Genomic DNA, 13,086 nt, shown 5'->3' with positions numbered 1-13,086 from the left:
AGTCTTTGACTTTTTAATTCGGCTTGATCTGGCTTACTGTGCCGGCGGAGAAACCTATTATCGGGGTACAGAAAACCTATTAGCTTCATAAGACCCTGTCTCAAAAACAACCATTTATTTTAATAACAGAGTCTGAGAACTTTCTGTGTGCCAGAAAGGTTTGGTGCCTCCTGGGGTAAGTCTATTGTACTTTGAAGGCTTTGGTTTTTAAAACTCCTCTCAGGCTGGGTATGCAGTTTGGTGTAGATTATTCAACCAGCCTGTGTAAGTCCTTGGGTTCTATTCCTACCCTCCAAGAAAAGGTAAATCTAGAAAATGATTTCTCTTTTTCTTATGGGCTTCCCCCAGCCAGAAAGAGCAGCTTCCAATCCCAGCTGACACAGTAGGATAGAGCATCCCTCTCTTGCCCTTCCCCCCAATCCAGACACTCAGGTTTCTTCGAGAGCAGTGTCTTCCAACTCCTGACCAACAGTCATTGATCCCCAGTTGGGCAGGGCCCCAGGCATTCGTCGTTGTCTGACTGCCCCAGGATCAGAAACTGCCTGATGTGGGTTTGAATCCTGGGTAAGGTCACTCCGTGAATGATAAAGTCTCACAGATGTCAGGAATCCTGAAGTCAAAGCTCCAAGGTGCTGTTTAGAAGCTGTGTGGCGGGAAGGACCCGAGTTCAAATCCCCAGAACCCAAGTCTACCATCCTACTGCAGGATAGGAGGCAGAGAGAAGAGAACCCTCGATAGTTCTGTTTGGCTAGTGGCAAACAAAAAGAGAGACCTTGTCGCATATGGAAAATGGGGGTAAAAACAGAAGCCAGATGACTCAGAATGTGAGAAGCCTTTTGACCTGAGTTCCATCCATGACCCACAACATGGGAGGAGATAATCAACTTCCGGAAAGATGGCCTGACTTCCACATGCATACCCTGGCACATATGTACATATTCAAATAAATGCATGTAAATAAAATATTTAAAACCTAACTCTCATAAAGATTATGGGTAAGGTGTAAAGAATAAAGACATTTGAGACTTTTTGTTTGTTTGTTTGTTTCAAGACAGGTCTCTCTCTCTCTCTCTCTCTCTCTCTCTCTCTCTCTCTCTCTCTCTCTGTAGCAGACTAGGCTGGCCTTAAACTCAGAAATCCAACTGCCTCTGCTGGAATTAAAACAAAGCCATTGGCTACCACACCTGGCAAGAATGAAGACAAGATGAGTGTGCACACAAGGACCTTGCACAGAAAGTTCATGCACAGAAAGTGTTGTGTAAGGGCTTACAACTATGCTTCACCTTTTTTTTTTTTTTTTTGAGATGGGGCCTCCTGTACCCAACTTACTAGGTAGCTCAGAGTGATCTTGAACTTTGACCTTCCAGATCCTGCATCTTTCACCTTCCAAGTGTTGGGATTGCAGATACACACAGTTTATGCCACCCTGGGGGAAGGAACCAAGGCATCCCCTAGGTAGGGGACCACATTTCTAGCCACTTCTTTACATTTGAGGACTAGTGTATCTCTATCTCTGTAATGGTCTGATACCAGCATCCAACAAAGCCAGGGTTCCCTGAGTCTGCTCAGCTGGAAGGGTTCCATCAGTGACAATGACTTTAAGGAGCATGTGGACAACAGAAAGAGGAACCTGAGGCTCAGGTAGCCTCCTGAGTACCACAACCGGCTGAGGTTACCATGGCAGCACTGGCTTCTCTACACAGAACACCCTACAGTTTGCGAGGCACTTGCATATCTGCAGGCTCAATACCACCTTCAGGTCCTCCTTTTACTGTTGGTGGAACCCAGAAGCTGACACAGCTCTCTGCAGGGCCAGCCTCAGTGGGGGCTTCTCAGTCCGCCAGCAGAGGGCATTCCGAATGCAAATGGATGCAGAATGTAAACAGAAGAGGCTTGATTCCAAGCCAAGAAGCAGCAAACCAGGATACAACCCTCACCTCCCCCCCACCCAGGAATCTGTGGAGACCACATCCTCAGCTCTGACCCCACCCAGGAAGTCTCTTGAAGAAGTTGACTAGGGATGCCCTGGGGCCACCACTGAGCCTGAATGGTACTTTAAAGAGCCAACACATCTTACCAGCTGGGGACTTGGGTACAGGTCTCCTCCTCCAGGGAGGAAGGAATCAAGGTGGGGAGGTGCCCAGCTGGTGTGTGGAGGGGCAGAGATGGGGCGGGGCTGGGGCTGGTGTCCAGGACTCCTCTGGGAGCTGCAGTGCAGATGTCTGTATGGTCTCTGGCAGCTCTCCAGTGCTGCAGTCCCCCACTCCCAGCCCAACCCCCAACCCCAGCATCTCCATTCTCAGGGCAAGTCCATGTTCTGTCCATCAACAGCTGCATTCCCCTGCCCAGACACAGCAAACTGGTTCAGTATCCCAGCAGAGGGAGGCTCATGAACAAAAGGACAGGAAGTAAAGGGACATGGTGAGCGACAGTCACAGCTGCAAGGGGATGAAGACCTTCCCTCCATGCCCAGCCACACCCAACTCCCAAATCTGAGAGCAGTTGAATTGGGCGGTGGTGGTGGGGAAGCACCGGAAGTAGCAGCCACCTCAGCAGACTGCTATGGGCCACAAGGGTCCAGAGAGAAAAGAGACCCATCCAAGGGCCCCAGGCAAGCTGCAGCCCATGGACATGAGGGAGAGTTGCCCAGGGTCTTCCGCAAAGCTCCGGGCCGAAATGGTTGCAGATGGGGCAAGAAAGGCTTCCAAGTCAAGCTCTCTTGTCTGGGGGTGGGGACAGCAGCTCAAGATGTGATCTGGGCAGGAGAGGGGGAGGAAAGGAGAGCAGATTCTCGGGGGACACCCGGAGCTCTAATAAACCCAGGAACCATATGCCCAAATTTGGAAGTGTCTGGGAAGACCCACCAGAGTTTAGATAAAAGGACAGGGAGGGAAGGAGGAAGCAGAGGCCAGATTCACTCTCCTAAAGGAGCTTTTCACCGCCCACACCTGTACTGGCAGCCAGAGCAACCCACTTTCACAGTGACTGTTTACCCAGAAAGGGGAGAGGGAGGCTCAGAGAGGGAAAGAGCCCGGCTCAAGGTCACACTATAAATTGGTGGCGGGGTCAGGATTCGAGGTCATTAGAACGCATCTAAGGCCCTGGAGCTTTGGGAAGGTGCGGGGTTGGCTTAGGAGAAGCAGAAGAAAGAGTGGGGCCTCTGCATCCGGCTAAGCGCCTCTGTGGCTCCCCGACAGGTGAGCAGCTGCGCAATGTGGGCCAGACCATCAGAACCCTCGGGATGGACAGCTGGTCCTTCCTAGGTGGGCATCATGGAGTCTCTGGGATGGCGCGCAGGAGAGGATTCCTCAAACTCTCAAAGTTGGGCAACTCACAGTCTTCCCAGAGGGTCCCTAGATCTGCGTCTCCAGTCTTCCCAAGTTTTTCCACCCGTGAAATTAAAACGATCAGGCGTCCCCAGCCTTGGACCACACCCTCGGCGGGGCCGGGGTTTCACCATCTCCCCTCCCCCGCAGGGGCAGGGGCGCTGTCACCCCACGCCTGCATCTCAGGTTCCCTCCAGGGACACACCCAACCGCGACACTCCGGGGTGGCCGTACCCCAGCAGGGACCCAGCAAGCAAGATGCCAGTCCCCGGTCCCTGCAGCCATGGACTCTGTGCCCTGCAGCGACTCTGCACACTCACCGTGCGGGGGAGGCCTTAGGTCAGGGCGGACAGACGACGCAGCTCGAAGCCCGTTAGCCTAGCAGCAGCCGCAGCGCAGACTGGGCTCACCGTGGCAGGGGACACGTGGCATGTAGGGACCAATCGGGTTCGCTCGCTGTTCGCCCCGCCCTGCCCCGCCCCACCCCGGGTGCTTCACTTTTGGAGTCTGGGTGTCACCAGCTGCAGGGAAAGGGCGTGCGGGGGAGGGTGCTCTCCCGGGGTACCTGCCACCTCCTACCTGGGTCGGTTCAGTCTCAGACCTGATGCCTCCAGACGGAAGGAGACTCGGAAAATCAGAATTAAAGTCAAGCTAAAGTCCTGTTCCATACACTTTGCTCCACATTCTTGCTACTTACTGAAGGTTTGTTGAGAAACTGAAAATTGAGGTTTGTCAGCAACCAAGATGAGACCTTCCCGGACTGATCAGATTTCATGCCTTTCTGCTCTATCGGGTCACAGGCATAGTCACTTACTTTGCAGGGCAGAAAAGCCAGGAGGAGACAGTGCTTCGCCCAGGGTCATACAGTTTGCAGATTGTGGAGCTGGGAATCCAACCCTGGGCAGGTGGCTCCCTTGGTCTTGGGGAGTGCGCTCTGGTCAAAGAGGGTCAGCCAAGGAGACCACGTTGCCACCCAGGTCTGTGTGGAAAAGCGGCCATCTCTGGAGTCCCTAGGAAACAGGTGGCCCGGCTTTAACAAGAGATGGCTCCCTGCTTGGTGGCCACAGAGCAGACAGCAAACTGTCCATGGGTTCTTCTCTGAGCTTCTTTACTGCTCATCCTCAGGGGCCAGTGAGCTGGCTCAACAGACAAAGGTGCTTGCTGCCAAACTTGAGTTTGATCCCTGAGACCCACGTGAGGCACATGCTTCACGGCTCTGATTAAAAGGATAAAATGTAATTTTTAAAGTTCTTTTTTAAAAAAACCCTCGGAATCTGTCACTAGTTCAGAGACTTACAAGCCTCTTCTTGAAAGGTCTGACTGGAAACCGTGTCCTCTGGCTTTCTATTTCACCCAGTGAGCATTGGTTGGGTGCTTGCTGCAGCTAGAACCAATAGAACAGGTGGGTGCCGCAGCCCTGCCCCACCCTTGGGGACCTTCCAGTAGACAGGAGGTTTTGATGGGTTTTCCAGGAAGCCTGGGGCCTAAGGTAGAGGAAACACAAGAGGTGAAGCAGGTTGGGCAGTCTAACCTTCGGAATGGGAATGACAGAACTTTGGATAAGAGCAAGCTCAAGTGAGAAACCAGCGGAGCCTGTGTCCCCACTGTGAGGCTGAAGCAGGAGAAGCCAGAGAGGATCAGGGGTTCAAGGTTATTGTTGGCTTCACATCAATTTCAAGGCCAGCCTTGGCTACCTGAGACTCTGTCTCAAAAATATGCAAAACTGGGCTGGGGGTTGTGACTCAGTCTGCAGAGTGTTTGACAGGCATGGATTCCTGATCGGATGGCCGGCACCACATAAGACTGGATTTAGTGATGCACACTTGTGATCCCAGTGCTCAAAAGATTAGAAGTTCAAGGCTATCCTCAACCACTTAGCAGGTAAAGAACAGCCTGGACTATTTGAGACTCTCAGACAACTAAATAAATTAAATGTAAAGAAGAAAATGGGAGAAGTGGTGGGGGAAGAAGATAGAAGAGGGCTGGCCCTGCCAAGATGGAGGTCAGTGGTCTCCTTGCACACAGTCAGAGCTGCTGACTTTTACTGAGCATTTTCCTTGAGTCACACGGTTATGAATTTGTGTGTACAGGTGTGTACATGCACTCACCTTGGAGCACAAGTGCCGCAGCATCTATGTAGCGGTCAGAGGACAACTTGCAGGACTTGGTTCTCTCGGGTTCATGCAGGTCCTAAGAAGAGAACTCAGGTTGTCAAGTTTGGGGACAAGTTTCTTTACCTGCCAAATCATCTTGCCATCCCTATACACCTTTTAATTATAATGTCATATCTAGTCCTAAAATCCATTGATTGGATATTTGTATTTATTTTTTCAGCACCTACTATGTGCCGAGCCCTAATTTCAGAAGCTTTATCGCAAAAATAAGATCTCTGTTCTCATAGTCTGCATCCTGCATCCCAGCCCAGGGGAGATGGATACAGCATAGTAATGACAACATGTGAGCGGGGACAAAAACTGTGGACAGGGGACATGTGCTAGGTGACAGATGTGAGCACTTAGTAGGGTGTTTATCAAAGGCTAAATCTGAGAGATTTGAGGAGGACGCAGAGGAGGTAAAGTCAGTATAGGACTGAGCGGACACATGTAGGAAACAGTGGTGGGAATGGGGCTATAGTGCCTGGAGACCAGAAGGGGTCCAGGGTGTGGAGGCAGCAAGAGGCAGAGACGGAGGAGGGATCAACTCCTGCAGGGCCTGGAGTCCTTAGGAGGCTGCTGCAGGATGTTGGGTAAGGGAGGGGCAAGGGTTGAGTGCACAGCTGTGTAAATGCTGCGTCTAACTCCACGCCACCATTTCTTGACTTCGAAAAGCCAGTACCTTCTCAGCAGTCAGTCCCCACCTCTCCTGAACCCGTCCGAGGATGAGACGGGATCAATTTGCTTTTCCTCCTCAGTCCTACCTTGTCTTTTTTTTCCTCCCCCTCTCCCTTCACTTCCTCTCTCCTCTCCCATTTTTGGTCTTTTGAGACAAGGTCTTATGTGTTTGAGGCTGGTGTAGTTGAGAATGACCTTGAACTTGTCACCCCCAACTTCTCCCTCCCAAGTACTCCTATTTACAGTTGTGAACTCCCACCCTCACGGATTGGATTCCTGTCTCTATGGATTCTTTTATCCACTTTTACCCTTTGGGGTCCAATCTCATTTGGCATGTCTTACTTCATCTCCCTTGTAGCACGTGTCAGTAGTTCCTTTTAATGGCTGATCATATTCTGTGTGGAAGTCTGCTGAATTTTGCATTCGGTTCACTGGCTGGTGGGAGTTAACTCATCTCAACTCTCTGGCTATTGTGATTGAGCCACTATTACAACTGGGGACACTTACTTGAATGCCAGTGTGCGGATTCCCTCATGTGTTTACCTGGAAGTGAAACCAGGATGGCTGTGTGATAATATGGCTCTCCTCTCCTTGCGGCACTGGGCAATAAAGGCAGGACCTTATGTGTGCCAGGCAACTCTCTCTCTCCCACTGAACTTCATTCGTCCATGTCGAGCTTGCTGAGGAACCACAGGTCTGATTTTCACAGTGACTGCACCATCTTTACCATAGCAACACACAGTGTTCAGATTTCTCCAGATCTTTGCCAACGTGTGTGTGTGCGCACACACACACTCTTTGCTAGGGATAGAACCATGGGCCTGGTATGCTAGCCAATTACTGTAGTTACAACTCCAGCCCAAGATTTGATTTATCTAGGTGTTTTTTGTTGTTTGACAGGGTCTCCTGTAGCCCAGGCTGGCCTTCGGTTGGCAATGTAGTTGAGGATGACTAGAACCCCAGATCTGCCTCCACTCCTGGGTGTTGGGATTACTGGTCCTCATCTGCACCGTCAAACTTCCTTTGTGTGGACCAGGGATCTACCCCAGGTCTTTGCACATACTAGGCAAGCACTCTACCAGCCCAGTCCAGATTTTCCCGTCTCTGATCATCACCATCAGTATATATACAGGCTCTTAGGTCTTCACGGTGGGGCAAGGCAACACAATCTACACCTGTAGTTCCAGCATTCAGGAAGTAGAAGTAGGATAGTCAGGAGTTCAAGGTCATCCTCAGCTATGTAGTGAGTTCGAGGCCCACCAGGGGTACGGAAACCTTAGAGGGAGTGGTCAATTGATGACCACTAGAAGACTAGAAGAGGCAGGGAGGGGTAATGACCCAAGAGATTTTGTAGAGAATGGTATAGAGTGTGCATGTTTACAAGGTCTCCCTGCTCAGCCTGGGCTGCCACTGTATTGGCCTCCCAGACTCTGGGATTATAGGTGTGCGTCGCCACACCCCGGCAGTACTGATTATATTCTATTATAACTGACAGATTTGATTTTGTCTTTTGAGACAAAGTTTCCCGTATCTGAGGATGGCTTCAAACTCTCTGTAGCTAAGAATAACCCTAAATGCCTGATGCTCCTGCCCCCACCTCCCCAGTGCTGGATTATAGCACTTGCAGGCCGTCGGCTTCATTTACTTTTCCTAACTTGCTGTACATGTAATCAAAATAATCACTTTTACCTGAAGTCAGCTGAAGAGGCTGAGGCAGGATTAAGAGCCGGTTCCTTTGGCTGCACAGCTGGGGCTTTAATTCAGAGGCGGAAGCAAACAGCAAGACTGATGGCTAATTAACGGTTACCATTCCTTGGCGGAGGTCATTGTCTTTGCTTCTTGGAGTCAGTCCGGAGAAAACAATCTGAGATATGAGGAAAGCTTTGAGTGCAACACTGTGCTTTTTTAAGTGTGAAGAGGAAACCCCCTCAGCCATGGGACTGTAAGTAAGCAGGTGTCCCGGCCTCCTCGCAGCCTGATGGAAACAAACCCTGGAAGGAAGCAAGCATCCAGATGACATCACGCTTTTGGAATGCTCCAAGGCCCCTTTCTCCACGGTCTGGCCCGTCCAAAGGGGTCTGTATGGGAGAGGGTGAGATGCCATGACTCAGACCAGAACAATGCACCAGGACTGGGGATTTTCTTTAACTCTCTTCTCTGGGCTTTAGTTTACTGTTTATAGGAGTATCTTTGGGCACGGTCTGGAGAAGCTGAAAGTGGATAGATACTGCCACCTGCTGGCTAGCTGCTGGATGATGGCCAGGCAATGTGGTGCCTTCTTGCAGGCTCCCAGGAATCCTGTCTGAAATGCTCTCTCCTCAAGACCTCTCTCAGAGGCTGCATAAGAGTTAAGAACTTTAAAAAACAAAAAAAGGGGCATGAAAGCCTAGATGCCCTTCAATGGAAGAATGGATGAAGAAAGTATGGAATATATACATATTAGAGTACGACTCAGCAATAAAAAACAAGGATTGCTTGAATTTTGCATGCAAATGGATGGAAATAGAAAACACTATCCTGAGTGAGGTAAGCCAGACCCAAAAAGAGGAACATGGGATGTACTCACTCATATTTGGTTTCTAGCCATAAACAAAGGACATTGAGCCTATAATTAGTGATCCTAGAGAAGCTAAATAAGGAGAACCCAAAGAAAAACATATAGGCATCCTCCTGAATATTAACCTTCATCAGGCGATGAAAGGAGACAGAGATTGGAGCACCGGACAGAAATCTCAAGGTCCAAATCAGGAGCAGAAGGAGAGAGAGCACGAGCAAGGAACTCAGGACCGCAAGGGGTGCACCCACACACTGAGACAATGGGGATGTTCTACTGGGAACTCACCAAGGCCAGCTAGCCTGGGTCTGGAAAAGCCTGGGATAAAACCGGACTCTCTGAACATAGCGGACAATGAGGACTACTGAGAACTCAAGAACAATGGCAATGGGTTTTTGATCCTACTGCACGTACTGGCTTTGTGGGAGCCTAGGCAGTTTGGATGCTCACCTTACTAGACCTGGATGGAGGTGGGTGGTCCTTGGACTTCCCATAGGGCAGGGAACCCTGATTGCTCTTTGGGCTGACGAGGGATGGGGCCTTGATTGGGGGAGGGGGAGGGAAATGGGAGGCAGTGGCGGGGAAGAGACAGAAATCTTTAATAAATAAATAACTAATTTAAAAAAGGGGGGGCATGAAACTGGAGGTGGGAAGGTGGGGAGATGGGGGTGGATCTGGAGCAGTGGGGGTCAATATGATTAACATGCATTATATGAAATTCTCAAAGAATTAATAAAATATAATAATGATGATTGATTCTCTTTATAGTTCCTGACCTTTTGGCATGAAGATTATTTCCTGCTATGGAATTCCACAATATGAAGACACCCACTTTGGGACAGGAGGTCACTCTAGGGCTGGGATGTGGCTCAGTTGATAGAGGGCTCGCCTAGCACACATGCAGCCCTGGGTTCTGTTCTCAGCACTGAAGGAACTGAGCTGGGCATGACGACTCATGCTGCAATCTCAGGACTTGGGCCTCCTATGAAAGAGGCCTGTAGAGGGGCTGGAGAGATGGCTCAGTGGTTAAGAGCATTGCCTGCTCTTCCAAAGGTCCTGAGTTCAATTCCCGGCAACCACATGGTGGCTCACAACCACCTATAATGAGATCTGGTGCCCTCTTCTGGTGTACGGGCATACACACATATAGAATATTGTATACATAATAAATAAATATTTAAAAAAAAAAGAAAGAGGCCTGTTCTAAAACTGCTCTGCTCGGGTGTCAGGAAGCAGATGTGAGTGTGCGGGCCCAGAGTATAGCAGCGCTATGGACTTTGTAAACCTTCCTGGGCTACACTGTTAAAATACATTTTTCTAGGTGCGATGACACACACTGTGATACCAGTACTCCAGGGGTGGAGGCAGAAGGGGCAGAAGTTTAAGACCAGCCTGGAAAGCCACCATTTCAACTGGAGGTTCTTCAGGACAGTCGGGGGCTGTCACCTCCTATGACAATATCTTCTGGAACAATCCTGAACAACTTGAGGGTTCTCCTAAGGAAGAGCCATTGCTGACATTTGTACCTGGTGAGCTGTGGAGATGGCTCTTTTTGTGCAGATTTGATTACCTGAGCCTCCATCCTGGAATTCCATAGTGGAATGAGAGAATGGACTCCCTAAGTTGTTCTCCATCCTTCACATACTTGCTGTGGTATGTGTGAAATGAAATTAAAGTTTATGCCCTGGCAGTGCTGAAGCAAGCATGCATGGGTAGCCTGTATATGGCGGATCTGTTGAATTGTCCATATTGGGTTTCATGGTTTAAACTGATGTGTGAAATGCCCCCAAATAATAATAAATGCATACTAGATTTACGGTAAGCAGCTACCGCTTTGTGAACATCTCTCTCTTAAAGGGAGTTGATGGGATTTCGGGGTCCAGCTCTCTGAATTCCACCCCCACCCTCCCCTCCCAAACAGGGGTCCTCTCTGTAGCAGACCTGGTTGCTGGCTATCCTGGAAAGGGCTTTCTTTGTAGACCAGGCTGGTCTTGAACTCATGGAGCTCCACCTGTCTCTGCCTTCTGAGTGCTGGAATTAAAGGCGTGCGCCACCACTCCTGGCTCCCAGGTTTATTCTTATTTTATGTGTATCTATGCTTTGCCTGAAAGAGTTTCTGTTTACTATTCGCGTGCAGTGTTCATGGAGGCCAGAAGAGGGCATTGGATAGTCCGGAACTGGAACTACTTACCAGCTGCCCTATGAGTTCTGGGACTATTTATCTGGGTCCTCCGGTCGACCAGCCAGTGCTCTTAATTACCGAGTCATCTCTCCAGCCCTGGAAAGGGTTGGGTTTGTTTGTTTTCTAGGCAGGGTGTCATCTATGCTGCCTAGGCCGATCTTAACTCTCCATCTCCTTCCGCGAACCCCGGCGCTGAGACATCAGTAACACATCACCATGTCGTCTGAGTGCCGTCAGGTTCCCGCACTCTTGAAATCCGGCTGAGGTCTGCAGGTCGGCTGCACCCTTCCTTGTGAATTTCTTTCTCTGTTATTTTTCTTGAGACAGAATCTTATTCTTGCCACATAGCTCAGGCTAGCCTGGTACTCAACATGATTTTCTTGCTTCAGCCTCCCGAAATGGTGAGATTGCAAGCACGGGGCCACCATGTCTGGGCTGGCGATTTTCTTTTTGGTTCTACAGTTTCCTTCCCTTCGCATCGCCTTCAGTCCTGTGCTCTTGCTCTGGCGTTATCCAGTTCTTACACTTAGTTCCCCAGGAACCACGATCAGGAGCCACATTCAGGAGCTCGGCAGTGGCAGCTCCAGTCCCACTCAGGGTGAAGTCACTTGCCAGCTCAGCCACAGGGAGTTGATTTCTTCAGTCTCTTTCCCCTTGGCAAGCCTTCTGAGGACACTTCTTCCAGATGCCACGCATGCCCTGCTTGGTGGCATGATTGGAGCCTAAGCAAGGCTCTGGATGCAATCGCTGGTTTTGGAACCTCTCCAGAGATGTGGCAATGTTCCTGCTCCTCGATTGCAGCAACAGCCTAGCAGAGGTCCTCTAAAAATGAGTGGCCTTCAGAGCTGCAATCGATGCCCCATCCATGGGTTGACTCGAAATGGTGGCAGTAAAGAGAGAAATGCCAGGATGATCAGGGACTAGGGATACAGCTCAGTTTGTAGAGGGCTCCTCTATCTTGCATGAAACCCTGGGCTCAATCCCCAGCACTGCCATAAACAGGGTGTGATTCTACCCACCTCTAATCCCAGCACTTGGGAGGTGGAGGCAGGAGGATCAAGAGTTCAAGGCTATCTCTAGCAAAGATGAAAAGATAAGGCCAGTCTTGGGCTGCAGGAAGTTTTGCATCAAAATATAAACCACAAAACCATCCATATAGGGAGGATGTGTTGGAGAGTTGTTAATAAAAAGGACATCTGGAAACATCTGTATGTCATTCAATGCTATAGAAATGCAGAAATGGAAACCCTGTCTCGAAAAACAAAAAAAAAAAAAAAAAAAAGAAAAAAGAGAAATGCAGAAATGTATCTTGGAAGAGGAGCTGGATGAAGCCAGAGTCTTATTGCCCCTGTAGTAGGCTGGCGATGTGTTGTGTTGGCTGATAGCCGTAAAGGCTCTGGCTTCTCCCTGCACCAGAGCACAAAAGACTTGGACCAGTGGTTTGCAGCACTGTTCCCAAGACTTCTGCTAGAGCAGAGATGTAGCTCTGTTGGTTTAATGCTTGGCTAACATACAAGAGGTCCTGGGTTTGATCCCCAGCATAAATCAGACATGGTGACACAGGCTCCTATTGCTATCACTGGAGAGGTGGAGGCAGGAGGTCATCCTCAGCTATGCAGTAAGTTTGAATTATAGTGTATGTGAGACCCTGTCAAAAGTAAGGGGATGTTGGCAGGGTAGTAGCCTTTGAAATAATAAGCAAATCAATAGAAAAACTCTGGGTTTCTGGTTCTACCATAGTCTAGCCAAGTGTGGTGTTCTGAATGGAATGACCTCTCCCATAGGCTCATAGGCTTAAATGTTTGCTCCCCAGTTAGTGGAATTGTTCAGAAAGGATTAAGAGTTGTGGCCTCATTGGAGGAGGTATATCACTAGGGATGGGCTTTGGGGTTTCAAAAGCCCATGCCAGTCCCAGTCTCTGTCTGTCTGTCCGTCTGCCTGTCTGTCTGTATGTCTTTTTCTCTCTCTGTCTCTTCCTGTTGCATGTGGATCAGTATGTAAAGCTCTTAGCTACTGCCCACCATGATAACATGGGCTAACTTTCTAGAACTGTAAACAAGCTCCCAGTTAAATGCTTTCTTTCATAAGAGTTACCTTGGTCATGGTGTCTTGTCACAGTCATAGTACAGTAACTAATCACACATAGGGCATTTGTTGACTCTTTTCTGAGGGATTCAGCAGCACCAGCATCTA

The 13,086-nt window shown here is 49.5% G+C and overlaps 1 protein-coding gene and 1 long non-coding RNA gene across 3 annotated transcripts in view; both read right to left on the bottom strand.

Annotated features, from left to right (window-relative positions):
* Anxa6 (annexin A6) overlaps positions 1 to 3,760 on the bottom strand; it is a 53,115-nt gene extending 49,355 nt beyond the window's left edge. For both annotated transcript variants that reach the window (XM_075992564.1, XM_075992565.1), the window contains exon 1: positions 3,647 to 3,760. The gene's annotated coding sequence lies outside the window, so the exon portion shown is untranslated. The remainder of the gene's footprint in view (positions 1 to 3,646) is intronic.
* Positions 3,761 to 4,487: 727 nt separating this feature from the next.
* LOC142859859 (uncharacterized) lies at positions 4,488 to 8,068 on the bottom strand. Its single transcript, XR_012912265.1, has 3 exons — positions 7,847 to 8,068; positions 5,435 to 5,516; positions 4,488 to 4,542 (listed from the first exon to the last, which is right to left on the bottom strand). It is a non-coding gene; the product is annotated as an uncharacterized LOC142859859 (long non-coding RNA).
* Positions 8,069 to 13,086: the final 5,018 nt, after the last annotated feature.

This window comes from Microtus pennsylvanicus, chromosome 11 (assembly GCF_037038515.1).
Source record: "Microtus pennsylvanicus isolate mMicPen1 chromosome 11, mMicPen1.hap1, whole genome shotgun sequence".
Lineage (NCBI taxonomy): Eukaryota > Metazoa > Chordata > Mammalia > Rodentia > Cricetidae > Microtus > Microtus pennsylvanicus.
This window is presented reverse-complemented; position numbering and strand designations above follow the sequence as displayed.